General features: G+C 44.6%; 1 protein-coding gene across 2 annotated transcripts in view; it reads left to right on the plus strand.

The window, feature by feature from the left end:
• Positions 1-13794, plus strand: part of CDK14 (cyclin dependent kinase 14) — a 448028-nt gene that overhangs the window by 315062 nt on the left and 119172 nt on the right. The window lies entirely within an intron of this gene.

Genomic DNA, 13794 nt, shown 5'->3' on the forward strand with positions numbered 1-13794 from the left:
CTTTTTTCGTACCAGCATCTTGCTAGGACCTATTTTTAGACAATGAATGCTAAATCAATGTAGTTTCATAGACTTAGAATATTTGCCTGAAATGTTAGAATGTGCTTTTTTAGCAAACACAAGAGTCTATAGGAGTCATTTTGATCTGGGATGGGGAATAGCCGGAGAGCAAGTGATCGTACTGTGTAGGCTGATGGGGCAGCAGCCCTAGCCTAGAATACAAATAATGGAGGACCTAGATTTTAGTCCTGGCTCCAGCTGATTAGAAATATTTGAAGATAAAAGGGTTTTCCTTGGAGCTAGCACAATATAAGCTTGAATGTGGGTCTTCAGTGTCACAGGTTTTATCCAGTAGAAGAATGTTCTGGCCCTGATGTGATCACAGAGCATTTCAGGAGAAGAATCCTCATTTTCAATCTAGAAAGTTGCTGCACAATGACGTCAGCTGCACCCAGAGGGCATTGCACAAAAACAAACAATGCATGTTCATCTATTTATATTTTACCCTCAGTTCTCACTGGCTAGGACAGGTTTAGGAAGGTGTTGCCTCTTCATAGTCTAGATGAATAATTTGTAATCCTGACTCACTACCTGTATGGCAACTTTAACCTACAAATCCCTCCGATACAAATGAGGACCAAGAATTATTACCTAAAAAGGTTTGTATGTTTGAACACAGGGTACCAGGAAGCATGTTCAGAGTCAGCCTTTAATTATGTAGTATAATCCTTAAGCTGTCTCCTGACCCCCTTGGCTGCACTCCTAGCCTGTTTAGCCCCAAGGTTTTCTTCCTAAGCTAGCCTGGCTGCTACGGCAAAGCAAGAGATGCATTTAGCTAGAATAGCAGCCACCCCTCCCCCAAGAAAAGAAAAACCAGAGGGAAGGTGTTGAAGCAACCCTGTGCCACTGGGTTAACACATACAGTTTCTCAATAATGCCTCTTCTTGTAAACCTCTGCAAAGTAAACCCTACAGCAGCGGAAGGGCTTGCTGCTACCAGTGGGGGGTGGTGTTATGGACATTAGATTTGAGAGGCTTATATAGCACATGGGCGAGGATAAAGGGATACAAATCAGAGAGGGGGAAAAAAAAACCCAAACCAACTGAAGAGAGTTAAAAAAAAATAGCCAGGGCCAAGTATTTACTGTTCATTTCCCTTGTGAGTGGTGTTATATATTGTCTGCAGTGAGTCATGCTGAGAGCAAGCCAGGCACAATAATAGCTGAGAGCAGTCCTGCAGCCCCTTCGTTATTGCTTCTGCCCGCTGATACTGAGTTGGGCAAAAGAAAGTGATTCCAGAAATGTTCCTTTCTTTTTTTTTCCCTTTTCTCTTGTTTCCCAGAGGACCCAGTAGTGATTGCTGGGGCTGTACTACCTTGAAAGAACTGCTAAATTAAAATCAAACATTTTAAAATTAATTTTTCACGGACCCATATGGTGATTCACATAAAAGACGTAACAGCTCTAAGTGCTATACCAGATACTGCAGCGCTGTATATCCCAGTAATGTCTTGAAGCCTAAGGAGATTTATGATATCATAGAAACATTTCAACCTCATCTTTCAACTAGAATTAGGACTATAGTGTAGGTGTTATATAGGACTATAGGGTAGGTGTTAATCTTACAATCCAGCTAATTATAAATTTGTTTCCAGCTTTCACCTGGGGAGCTCAGAGATATTCATGCATCAAAGAAATGAACTGTTTACACAGCTCTGGAATATACCATACAGATGTAAAGATCCATATTTTTGTAGAAGAAAAAGAAAAAAAACCCACACCCTAAAACCCAAGGTACAGATTCAGGTTTTTTATTTTCAGAACTTTGCATGGGCAAAACCACCTGAAAGAGTATTTCACTTGGTGTTTGGTGAAGACTGAACACTGAAGATACTTCTTAGAATAGTTTCTTACAATAAAAAAGTGTAATTTCTGTGTTCAAATCAAGTCCTGTTTCACAGTACAGACAGCTCCAAAGACATGCCAAATTGTTGTTCTCTAACAGGACTGTAAAGAGTTGTTCCTTGACCAAATTCCCAGCATCATGTCAGTGTGGAGCAGGAGAAACTGCATGTGTCAGCATTTGCTGGGAAATAATTTAGACATGAACTGCCACTTGTCTGCATCAGGAGACACAACTTTCAGGGACCATCTCAGATGTCCTTCTATAATCTTATTTTTTTTCCATAACACACAATAGTACAGACAGCAAAGGAGAAGTGAGTTTCTGCAGGGAAGGTTGTTCTCTACAGCAACCCTACACAGGTTAATTTGGAACACAACTGCCTTCTTGGTGGGGATGTGAATCATGGAAGAGCTGCACTTCTGGTCTCCCACATCCACTAAGTTCTCTCCAGAAATGCCTGTTTGCATCTGGGCAACGTACACTTTTTCACTGCTGGCTGTTTAGTTTGCACTCATGCGCGCAGAGTGACTAACATGGAATAGCAGGAACCTGTAATTCTGAGAGCAGCTCCTTTAGTGGCCAGAGGTACCCCACTCTTCTGCCAGTCCAGAGACAGCAGTGAGTGAGCAGAATGAGGAGGATTTGCCGCTCCACAGCTTCATGCCACTTCAGCCACTCTTCCAACCTCTTCTGCTCTTCTTGGATACATCTGTTGGTGCATCAGAACTGGAGGTGGAGGAAGCAGAAGAGAGGGCATGAGATAGATATGTGTGCTGTCTGGGGACAAGCTCATGAACCTGGCAGTGGTTAGGATACGGTCACAAGCAAGTTCCGGTGTTTTAGAATATTCCCTTTTTTCAGAAATTTCCAACATGTTCACCCTACTGCTAGCTGGGCCTTTCTTTTATGACCCACACATGAGAAAGAGGCATTTGGATATCCTTTCCCCAAGCACTTGTAGTTTAGATTTAGGACAATCCATTGATCAAAGGAAAGGGGAGAATCTCAGAGGGTTTCAGATGAACCCTTACAAGCCCCTAAATATGAGGAAGTGTGCTATACACTCACCACCTGTAATAACACAGCTTTGAACACCCCATTGTGGTTCTGCAGTGCTAGCCAGCAGGGTTCCCTATAACAGCACTGCCGAAGTAAACAATACCCAGTTTTTGGTAGAGGATGCTCATGACAAACCCCAGTTTGGCAGCAGTGCCAGGTGGGCTGAAGGAATCACCAGTTTCACCAGGGAAAGAAAGGAGCCAGGACCCAGGAATTACATCAGCTCTTACTGAAGGCCTGATGAGGCTGAAGCCAAAGCAACTGTGTCCCCTGCGCCTTGTCAGTGCTGTATCTAAAAAACACAGAACCATCGGTGGCTCACTGGGATCTCCCAGCCCCTTCCCCCCACGGGTCGTGTTAGCTCTACAGGAACTTCATGGTGAGAAACCACAGCACCCTTCCAAACACTGGGCCCGGTGATTCCCACACCTGCAACTCAAGCTACTGAGCTGCTTTGCACCGAAATGTTTTGACTGCAGGAATCTGTCTGGCAGCAGGGAGTGCCAGGAAGGAACAAGGAGCACATTCAGGTGCGCTGGCTGTGCTGACACCACTGAGATGGCCGGTCTGCGCAGACAAGCTTTCGCTCCCCACAGGCGCCGCGGACACGGGGAGGCCCGGTGGGAGGCCATGAGCCCGAAGCACCGTTCGCGGGCAGTCCCACGGAAGTGAAGCTCCGTCCCGCCGCCGCCCCGTTCCGCCCGGCGACCAAGGGAGCTCCGGGGAGCGCCGGGGAGCGCCACGTGCCGGGACCGCCCGCGCAGGGCGGCAAGGGACGGGAACGGGGCCGGGAAGGGCCGGACTATGTCTGCGCCCGCTGGGAAACGGGGAACTCTGGCGCCAACGCGAGGGAAAAACAGCTCCGGAGTGTCCGCTGCGGAGCGGGAGGAGCACGGAATGCCGAGCGGGGCAGGGCGCGGCCGCCGCTGGGTTTGGCGCGGCGGAGCAGCCGTGCTGCCATGAGAGGCGGGATCGGGGCGGGTCAGGCTTCTCACTGAGATTTTCCGGAGGTTGTAGGAAATGCCGCTAGGAATGGGGGGTGGGGGGTCTCCTCCCCGCTCTCAGCCACGGCTCCAGGCTGTCGAGCACAGTGGGTGCGGGGTGTGGGACAAGCCAGGCCCCTCGCTCCCCGAGCAGCGTCCCGAGCGGCCCCAGCCTAGCCCTCAGCACTGCTCCCTCAGCACCGCTCCTGCTCCTCCCTCAGCACTGCTCCCTCAGCACCGCTCCCTCAGCACTGCTCCCTCAGCACTGCTCCTGCTCCTCCCTCAGCACTGTTCCCTCAGCACTGCTCCCTCAGCACCGCTCCTGCTCCTCCCTCAGCACCGCTCCCTCAGCACTGCTCCCTCAGCACCGCTCCTGCTCCTCCCTCAGCACCGCTCCCTCAGCACTGCTCCCTCAGCACCGCTCCTGCTCCTCCCTCAGCGCTGCTCCCTCAGCACTGCTCCCTCAGCACCGCTCCTGCTCCTCCCTCAGCACTGTTCCCTCAGCACTGCTCCCTCAGCACCGCTCCTGCTCCTCCCTCAGCGCTGCTCCCTCAGCACCGCTCCTGCTCCTCCCTCAGCACCGCTCCTGCCTGCCGGCATCTCGCCGTCCTGGGACTACGGGGCACCCCGACCCCGACCTCGCCTCTTTCCCACAGCCATCCAAACGCGGCCACATCCAGGGTTCCATAGAATCCAGGGAATCATAGAATGCCTGGGTTGGAAATGGCCTTGGAGATCATCCTCTGCCCGTGGACAGGGACTTCTTCCACTCGACCAGACCAGGGGGCTCAAAGCTCCATCCACCCTGGTCTTGAACACTTTTAGGGATGGGGCAGCTCCAGTTTATCTCGGCAGCCTGTTCCACCATTTTAGCACATCTGAAAGCACTTTGCTACATCCATCAGTTCACGTGCAACACCTTCAATCTTGTGTACTGTACTGCCTTAAATCCCTAATCTGCCTTCAGGTAGATCCATGCAGCAGCTGGAGCAGCAACTGGGCTTTGGACTGGTATGTGAATACCTGAAGGTGGAATTGGAGTTTGTCATCAATAAAACACAGTATCAAACTCATACTTGCCCCAGATAGTGATCTTTTATTAATTTCTTCAATACAGAAAGAGAAAAAAAATGCAAGCAAGTTCTTTTAAAGATATCTCTGGAGCCTGAGTTAGAGAAAATGGCCTTAGGTGGATTTTTTTCTGTCTTTTTTTTTATTATTTCATAACGTGGACATTTACTACAAAGAGAGAAAGAAAATGTGTTATTTAATCTCTCTTGAATCTCTCCCTGCCTTATTTTCACACATATGATCTCTTTTGTTCTCTGGTAGTAATCACCTAAACAACTGATTAACAGATGATCAGTACTGTTCCAATCTGCAGGATGCAATGCAAGGGGAAAATGGGGAAATCTACACTGATTATTTTTCTTTCATACCTTAGTACCATACTGTCCCAACAAAGAAATCGGGGTTGTAGGAGCATACACTTTTTTTTTTTTGAAGTGTCCCTCAGCACTTACACAAATCCCCCAGAGTTCTCCCTGCACCTTCTTTCAATTAAATTGCTTTTCTTAACTTAATCTGTGACTGTTTGATTGGAGCTGGTTGGAAGTTTTTGTAACAAAGCAAGGTTATTCAGCAGCTTTGAAACCCAGTGATTTATCAGGAGAAAAAGACTTATCTTTCAATTAACTTCTTTCACCTGTGGATTGCCCGGAGCTCAGGTTTCTCAGCCCAGTGACAGGATTCCATTTGAATGCCTGTGGGGCTGGAGACCTCAGGGATTTTTGGATTTTTGCCACAGAGCCAGGAGCCAATGGAATTCCCCAGTGTGTGCAGCTATGGGACGCTGCAGTTGCCAGAAATCATTGACTATTTTGGTTTCAGACTCCATGGGCTTATGTCATGAAACTCTCCAAACTGCCATTTCCAGATATTTCAGTATTTCAGTTTAGACACCATATTTCAATGCTCATGGTTTTGCTTTTAGTTTGGAATGAAGGGTTTCTAGAAAACATTTTTTCATGATAGAATGAATTACTGATCATCATTAGCAATGAAACCTACCAAGAGGGAATAACAAGCTTCACCGGTAGGAGAAGACACTTGGTAAATTCAGACTACCACTAAGAAAATAATGACTTGATAGCTCATCCTACCATTTAGGCAGGGGAGATCTGGTTTTAATCTGGTTTGAGATCTGTTGGAATCCTGGAAACCCTGAAATAATCTCCTTTTTTGTGTGTTTTTGCATTGATTTCAGTAGCATTAGGACTTTGTCCAGGATGGCTTGCTGAGATAGACACAGCAGTTTAAACACAGATTGGAGCTCTGTCTGGATTCCATTTTGTGAATGTTGATGGCTTATGCAAGTAGGAAGTCAACCTTGATAGTCTTATAATTTGTTAATTATATAAGTTGCCACAGCTACATGGTTTACCAATGGAAAAATGTTAATTTTCCCCTGTTTTAACATATTTACAGATTTACTGGTACCATTGTTTCACAGTTCTCTTTTTTTACCTGGAGGTGATGACAGGTTTTTTTTGTCTGCTATGAATACAGATATATGCATTTCTGGGGAAAAGGAATGTGATTGTCTAAGTACTGCAGTTCAAAAAAAAAGGAATCCAAACTCTTCTTTATGCTTGGTGTTACATCATTTGAAACAGCACCCTATCTCAAGATCTTCTGAGGACAGAAACTGCATCACAGCGGAAAGATTCAAGTCTTAACTTCCATTAGCATAAAGGTCCCATTTGTTGTCTTGGCAAAATCAACAGCTACTAGGCTTAAAACCTGTTCTCATTACAGGATTAAATGCTATCATGTGTAACTTCAGTACCAAAGGAGAAAAAATGCCATCTGTAGGAGGTCATTGTTTAACAAAAATATATCTCCACTCTGTTAATTGTTGTGCTAAGAAACCTTTAATGGAAAAGACACTGAAGTAGGACATAGAGGTTAAACTGAAATCATTCACATTTTATTTTGTTTGTACTCAAAATTGGTTGAAGCCTTTGCTTTCTGCTGTGATTTGTCTCTAATCAGCATTCCCACTGTTCTGAAAAATTGATTTGAATTCCACGTTGATACGGGAGATGCATATAAACAGATCTCCGCTCTCCTCCTGTGAGGGCAATTTATGCAAAATAAGTTTAGGGGCTCTGGGATTTAAAGTTTACTGACTTTTGTCTATGGGAACTGGAGTGCCACTTTGCACATCGTGAACATTGTCTGTGAATTACCTGCCTTGAGGGGGATTGTTAGCACATGAATCAAAACTGTCTGACTAATGTAGAACATCTCAAACAAAAGGATTAAACAATAGCTGAGACAAACCAAGATGCATTTTAAATCAGCTCAAGTTAAATTAGGTGCTTTTTAGTCTAATACTGCTCTTAAGTATAAAGTTGAACACTGGCTGTGAGAATAGGCTGATTCTTGTTTTGCTGCAGAGAAGATGCCATCTATTTATCCTTGAAAGCAGTCTTTACCCATGGAAATGGTACTTGCTCAGCTCTATGTGCTTCATTCATAAAGGCAGAGCACTCTATTCCTCTGTGCCATAGTCCATAGTGATTCTCCTTTGATTATGTGCATAACACTCTAAGGAATGAGACAATTGTGCACACATATTTTCTTGCATTTTTATATTGAAAAAGAGTGGGTTTTTTTCAGATGCTCCAGAGTAACGTTCTGCTCCTGCTTAGAAATATTTTCAGTAGCAGCCTCAAAATGAAGTTTGTCCTTGAGAATCCTGCTACAAAGGCACCCATACCTAAACTCAGATCCAATGCTCTGGGATGTGGGATATTGCAAATTCTGTGTTGCATCACTTCCAAACTCAGCAGGAAAGCTTAGAGCATCAGTGGATTAAATGCTGTTCAGCTTGATGACAAATGAAAAAGATTATTTCTGGTGTAAGGAAAAATCCAGGCAAGTCTGCAGGGTGCTTCCTGCTGTGGCCTCACCTGGAACACCAATCTCGGTTTGCTGAATTCTCCCTTTTGGTGTAAAGAGGCCTAGCATGCTGTGGGTATAAGGGCCTGACGTGCTGCCTACCTCCATCTCCAAACCTGGAACTATGGGAATCTGAAGAGAGAAAATCGAGTGGTTTCAACCAGTTCTGATCCTACTGAAATGGGAGCTTAATCAGAATTTGGCCCTTAAGTGTAGTGAAGGCACAGTTTACTGCAAAGAGGGTGCCCCATGTTGGTTGTTAAAAAGGACTGGTGGGATGGCATTCAATAGATGGCAGTTGCCTGCCACACTGTTCTATCACTCTCCTCCTCAGGAGCACTGGTAGAGAGAAAATAAGATGGAAAAATCTCATGAGTCAAGTTAAAGGCAGTTTAATAAAGCAAAAACAAAGGCCATGCAGAGAAACAAAGGAAAGTGAGATTTATTCTCTATTTCTCATCAGTGTTCAGACACTTCCAGGAAGCAGGGCTTCAGTGTGCCTAGCAGCTCTTCTGGAAGACAAACATCACAATGACAAATGCCCAACCTTTCTCTTGGCTTTTATTGCTGAGCAGATGCAATATGGTATGGAATTGGTCAGCTGGGGTCAGCTGTCCTGGGTGTGTCCCTTCCCAACTTCTGCCTCTCCCAGCCCACTCTAGGAGTTAAACTGTAGGAGAGGCAGTGCAGACGCTGTGTGAGCACTGCTCTGCAGTAGCCAAAGACTGTTAATCAACACCTCACTAGCTACTGGTACAAAGCACAGCACTGTCAGGGCTGCTCTGGGGAAAATGGGCTCCATCTCAGCCAGACCCAATACAACTGGGCAACAGTTTTACTCTGGGCAACAGCTTTTGGAACTAGAAATGCTGAGGAACCAGACTAATGTTCTCAGCAAAAAAATAGCAATATTTCTCATTTTAACTAGACCTGCATGAATGACTGGTTCTATTTGGGGGAAAACTGTGCTGGCCATGTTTTAAAGAAAAAGGGAAAAATATTTTTTGATATACATGAAACTGGAGTTTTTCAGATTGTCAGATAAGAAATGCTTTTTTACAGGTTGAGTAAGTATTTCATATTGATCTGGGGCATCTCTAGAGGGCATGAAAGCAATGAAAAATAAACTCATTCAGGATGACTGGAACAATATTCGCAAAATTGAGGAGGCATATTCCCTGCTGCACCCAGTAGTGCAAACTTTGACTTTTTAGGTAAGAGACTCCAACTGTGCCATAATCCCCAGGTTTTCCTCTCAGAAAAAGTGTCCTAACTGCCAGGCTGTCCAAACCATACCACACGGACAGATCAAGTGAAACTTCTGCAATTGATGTTGCCTGAGAAAGTAACTCTGCTGGAATCAAGGCTGCTGAGCAGCCTGTACACCGTGGGGTGGGACAGGTAAAACAGCAGAAGCTGTGGTGGCATGCACTGCCTCGTGTCCCTGCTCCACCACCAACCCGCTCCCTGTGTTCTGAGATGTAGAGCTCTCGGCCACTTGAAGGCCTTGGTGTTTGTGGTGAAGAAAATTCACTGTGGCTGCAGTGATACAAAGGGACCCTCTCTGAATGCTGATGTGTTCAACCTCATGTAACTCATGAACATTCACTGAGTGAGAAAATAGGTGATGATTATGGTCTGGGCTGGTGTCTAGGGTACTCATCTGAATTTTCCATTCTCTGCTTCCAAGTATCTTCAAGGCAAAAAAATCTAACTTCCCACTTAGAATCAGTATCATTATGAAGTAGGTAGGAGGCCCATGATTCTAAGACCCAGTTTTAAATAAGGTCAGAAAAGGAGTGGATATTTACCTTCAGTCTCACAAGATGTAGTTGGTGTGGCATACGGTACTCTTTTCCCATTTTCTGTTGTTTCAGAAATTGTTTTCAAGACAGTTTGTAAGTCTTGCATGAAAAGTTAAAGCAAAGAACTATTGCAAAATCACCAAAATAATAATTTCTATATTTTATTTCAGGTGAAACTGCTGACTAAATTTGACTTGATGTTACAAGTGTTTGCACCTTTCTGTGACTGATTCCTTGCACAGTCTGTGCTCAGCTCTAGCTTGAGCTCTGCTGTTAGTTCACCCTCCTTGTATGGTGCTTTGGGAGCATTTAAGATACCTACTCCCTCATGGAACCACAGCCTGCTCTGCAGGGATGGGTGGATATACTGGCCATGCAGTTGTACTCATTTTTCCAGTGAACTCGTTTCCATGATAAACACCTGAGGCTCTAAAGCAATGTGACTTCAGTCTTCCCTTTCCAAAACCCTCGTCAAACAGTTGTTGTCTATATAGATATTCTGTTCTGGCAAATGTTTCATTTGCTTTATAATCTGCAGAAAATCTAGCAATTGATCTCTGAGCAGTGTTACTAAAAGCTGATGCTAGTTTGTTTTCACTCAGAGTGTGTAAATGGCTTTATGACAGGTTTGACTTCTGGGCAGTTCCTGGCTGAAAGTGCTGTCATCAGCATTGCTTTCCCTCCTGGCCTGTCACAGGCAAGCCATCCTGTGACTGAACAGCAGCCTGCAACTGTCAATATCCATTACTGGACTTCTTAGCTGCTGTGCATTGCTTCTCAGAATACTGGAAGTAGAGCTGGGCCAGAGGCAGATCTTCAGCTTCAAAATGTAGGTCTTATGAATGCACATCTTGGGGACATTTTGAGCCATGAACAATGAAACTGTACTGCTTGCTTGCACCCTGGTGCTCTTCACCCACACTTAGATGTCACATCCTGCTGGAGGATTTTTACATGTAAATTTGGGCTACCCTGTGGTTCCCCGTCCTCTTCTATCCTGCAAACCTGGCTTCTTATTAAAGCTCTCACTGGAAGTGTGAACTCAGCTGGGAGGAGGGTGTCTGTTTTTCCAACTTGCACATCTCCAAGCACAAGAGAGATGGGTGATTTGGCTCTTGCCCTCTCAACAGCTACAGCCTCAGAGAACTACAGGAAGCATTTCCAGCTCTGCTGCCTGCACTGCCTCCACTCCATCCAACAAATGAGCAGGTTTTCTGCCTCTCTCCTGATGCTGCCACTTTTTCTCAACCACCCCATATGAAGGCCCTCCTTTGGTCACTATCTGGTTTTAGTTATTCCTCAGTCACTGTAGATTTCTCTGGAAATGAAGTGGCAGCTTCCTTGTGTGGCTTTGCCACATGGAGACCCACAAGCAGGGCAGCTATACTCCTATGAATGCCCCAAGAACTCAGCTTTTGACTGCATGGGAGTCTCAAGAGACCAAGCCCAGAAGGGTGTGGAGAGGCTCAACATTTTCCAGGGTTTAGTGTGCACCATGGCTGTTTCCTGCCTTATCAAAATGGCCTTAATTTGCAGCACAAAAGTTCTCCAGTCCTCCAACCCCCAAACCTGGCTGCCAGTATCTGAGGAAAGATATGTGACTAAAGAAAGCCAATATAAATATCTCTTCTAAGTAGTCTTCCAGCTCTCAACAGTGTCCAACCATCCTAAGCTGAAGGTGGGGGCCTGTCAGGGGACAGTGAATGCCTTTTTACTGCCCCATGAGATAGCAGCCTAGGTAAAATTGCTAGGAGGAGCCATAGCAAACTAACCAGAGCATACCTGTCCCTCAGTGCCAAACTCCATACCTAGCCCTGCTGAACACATTGCTTTGCTTGGACACTCTCCTTGTCCTTTACATCCAGATGCCTGAGCTATAGAAGCTTCTTCCTGTAGTGTTGTGCTCTTGAAAGAAACCTGGACTTGAAAAAAAAAAATGGAACATCATATATATTAGATCATCTTTAATTTGGGACATCAGTGAGAGTTTTTGTAATGCTCCTACAGCTTTTTTTCTGCAGGAACTCTAGTTCCCTGTATTTCCCAGCTGTAGCTCACATGTGCCTCTTTATTTAGTGCCATCAGTGGATATACTTAATGAGCAGAATCTTTCTGTTGGTTTGTGCTGGATATTTCTAATTGACAAAGCCTCTTCTTAGTGGTCTCTAATTATCTGTTTTATATGGTCACCCTGTGGATAGCACAAGCCCATATCATATGGTAGACTAGGGATCAGGCTGGAGATCACGCAAAGACATAAACATGCTGAGAGGAAAATGAGCTGCCACCCATGTGTATTTGAACTCTAATTCTGTACCTTGATATTCCCATTGTCCCGTGTTGCGGGTCTTAATGGCAAGGATATTTCAAAATCCCACAGTCCTGGTTCTCTGTTTTTCTCTATCTGTTGTAAAGCAGAAGTATTTTTGCTATAGTTAGCCCCAAGATGTATAAATAAAACTGGAAAAAAAAAGGAAGCAAGCCTTGAAACACTTGTGTATCTTTAATAATAGTGATTTTTGTAGAGTCAAAAAGATCTCTTTTTTAATCCATCTACTGTGTTAGCTCTTATCTATGTTTATAGGTTGTTTTGCATAACCCTGCTTGTGAGACTTCTTCAGCAAGGCCCAAATAGTTGTTAATCATTTGTGCTTTATTATCAGATGGTTACTGCCCAATAAAGTATTGTCACTTCATTCTCTGCTGCTTTCCTCACCTCCATTTCTTCAGAAAAACAAGTACCACTATTCTTCCAGCAGTCTTGCCTGTAACTCTGGTCACATTTGTGCATGTATGTTGTCTTCTGAAATGTCTGTTTAGAGAAGTCCTTCTCTAGCAGCAAGTGAACTTTGCAATACTCAATTATGCTGCACACTGTATCTCCCCACTGCAATTCATTCCATCTAAAGCAAGAACTAACCTACTGAGATGCTTGTTTCTGGCTGGGCTTGGCGTTATTGGGATCCTCAGGAACCATAACTTTCTGCAGTGCCTGAACCTTTGGTGAATAAGCAAACCAGCTACATGCCTGGAGTCCATCAGGGAGAGCAGTAATACTGAGCTGGTTTTGCAATGCAGCCAGCACTGGAACAGACAGCCTGAGGCTGGAAGTGCTCTAGGGAAGGTGTGTGTATCCTCTTCAGGCTTTATCACTCAGCTGAGATTTTCAGTGAGACGGATAAGAAGAGGCAAAATCAATTAATCAGCTGTGGAATTCCTACTGAGAATGAATGTTGAATCCCTATCACTGTGGAAATTAAGGAACAGGTGGTGTCTGTGTATAAACCAGGTATAAGACAACCTGCCCAGCCCAAATGATTTCTTGGGAGCCCTTCCAGCCCAAATTTCTGACTGAATCTGGGAAAGTTGCTGCTTGTTTAAACTATGCTAACAGGGAACATTAAGAGGCATGGCAATTGCTCAAGATGTTTCTATTGATTGTTTTGTAAGTCACACACTTCTGTGACTAAACTCAGAAACAAGCTCGATCTTTAAAAAGACAACAAATTGTCCCATAAAGTAGGAGCATGGACAATCTGTTCTTAGAGATGAGTCCCAACACTGCAGTCTGGTTTCCAAAGAAGTACTAGCTCTACTCATCCTTTGCTTGGATATAGATACTGCTCATGAAATTGGAGCTAAGGTCAGCAGCCAAAAAATGTAGCTGCTTGGTATTAGCATTTTAACTCTAGGCTATCAGTACTGATTACTTTTGCAGATATTTTATTAATGTTCAGGAAAAGAGGACTAGAATATAGCATACACTTCCAAGCATACACCCCCTTGTTATAAAAGCATATTATGGGAGATATTTCTGCTTAGACTTCATTTACCAAAACAAGATTTTAATTTTAAGTGTCACAGACAGTTATAGTGTATTCTGTGCTGGTTTGGGTTTATTTTCCTGGTTGCCATTTATTTCATCATATTGCCTGGGAGTCCAAGACAGCCAGACAGATCTGCTGAACACATGAATACTAAGGCAGTGGTTTCCCTAGTAACAATAACCATGTAACAGCTCTCACAACTTCCTGCCGTTCCTTACGGGATTTGTTTGTGTGTTTCTCACTGGTTTA

This window comes from Agelaius phoeniceus, chromosome 1 (genome assembly GCF_051311805.1).
Source record: "Agelaius phoeniceus isolate bAgePho1 chromosome 1, bAgePho1.hap1, whole genome shotgun sequence".
Lineage (NCBI taxonomy): Eukaryota > Metazoa > Chordata > Aves > Passeriformes > Icteridae > Agelaius > Agelaius phoeniceus.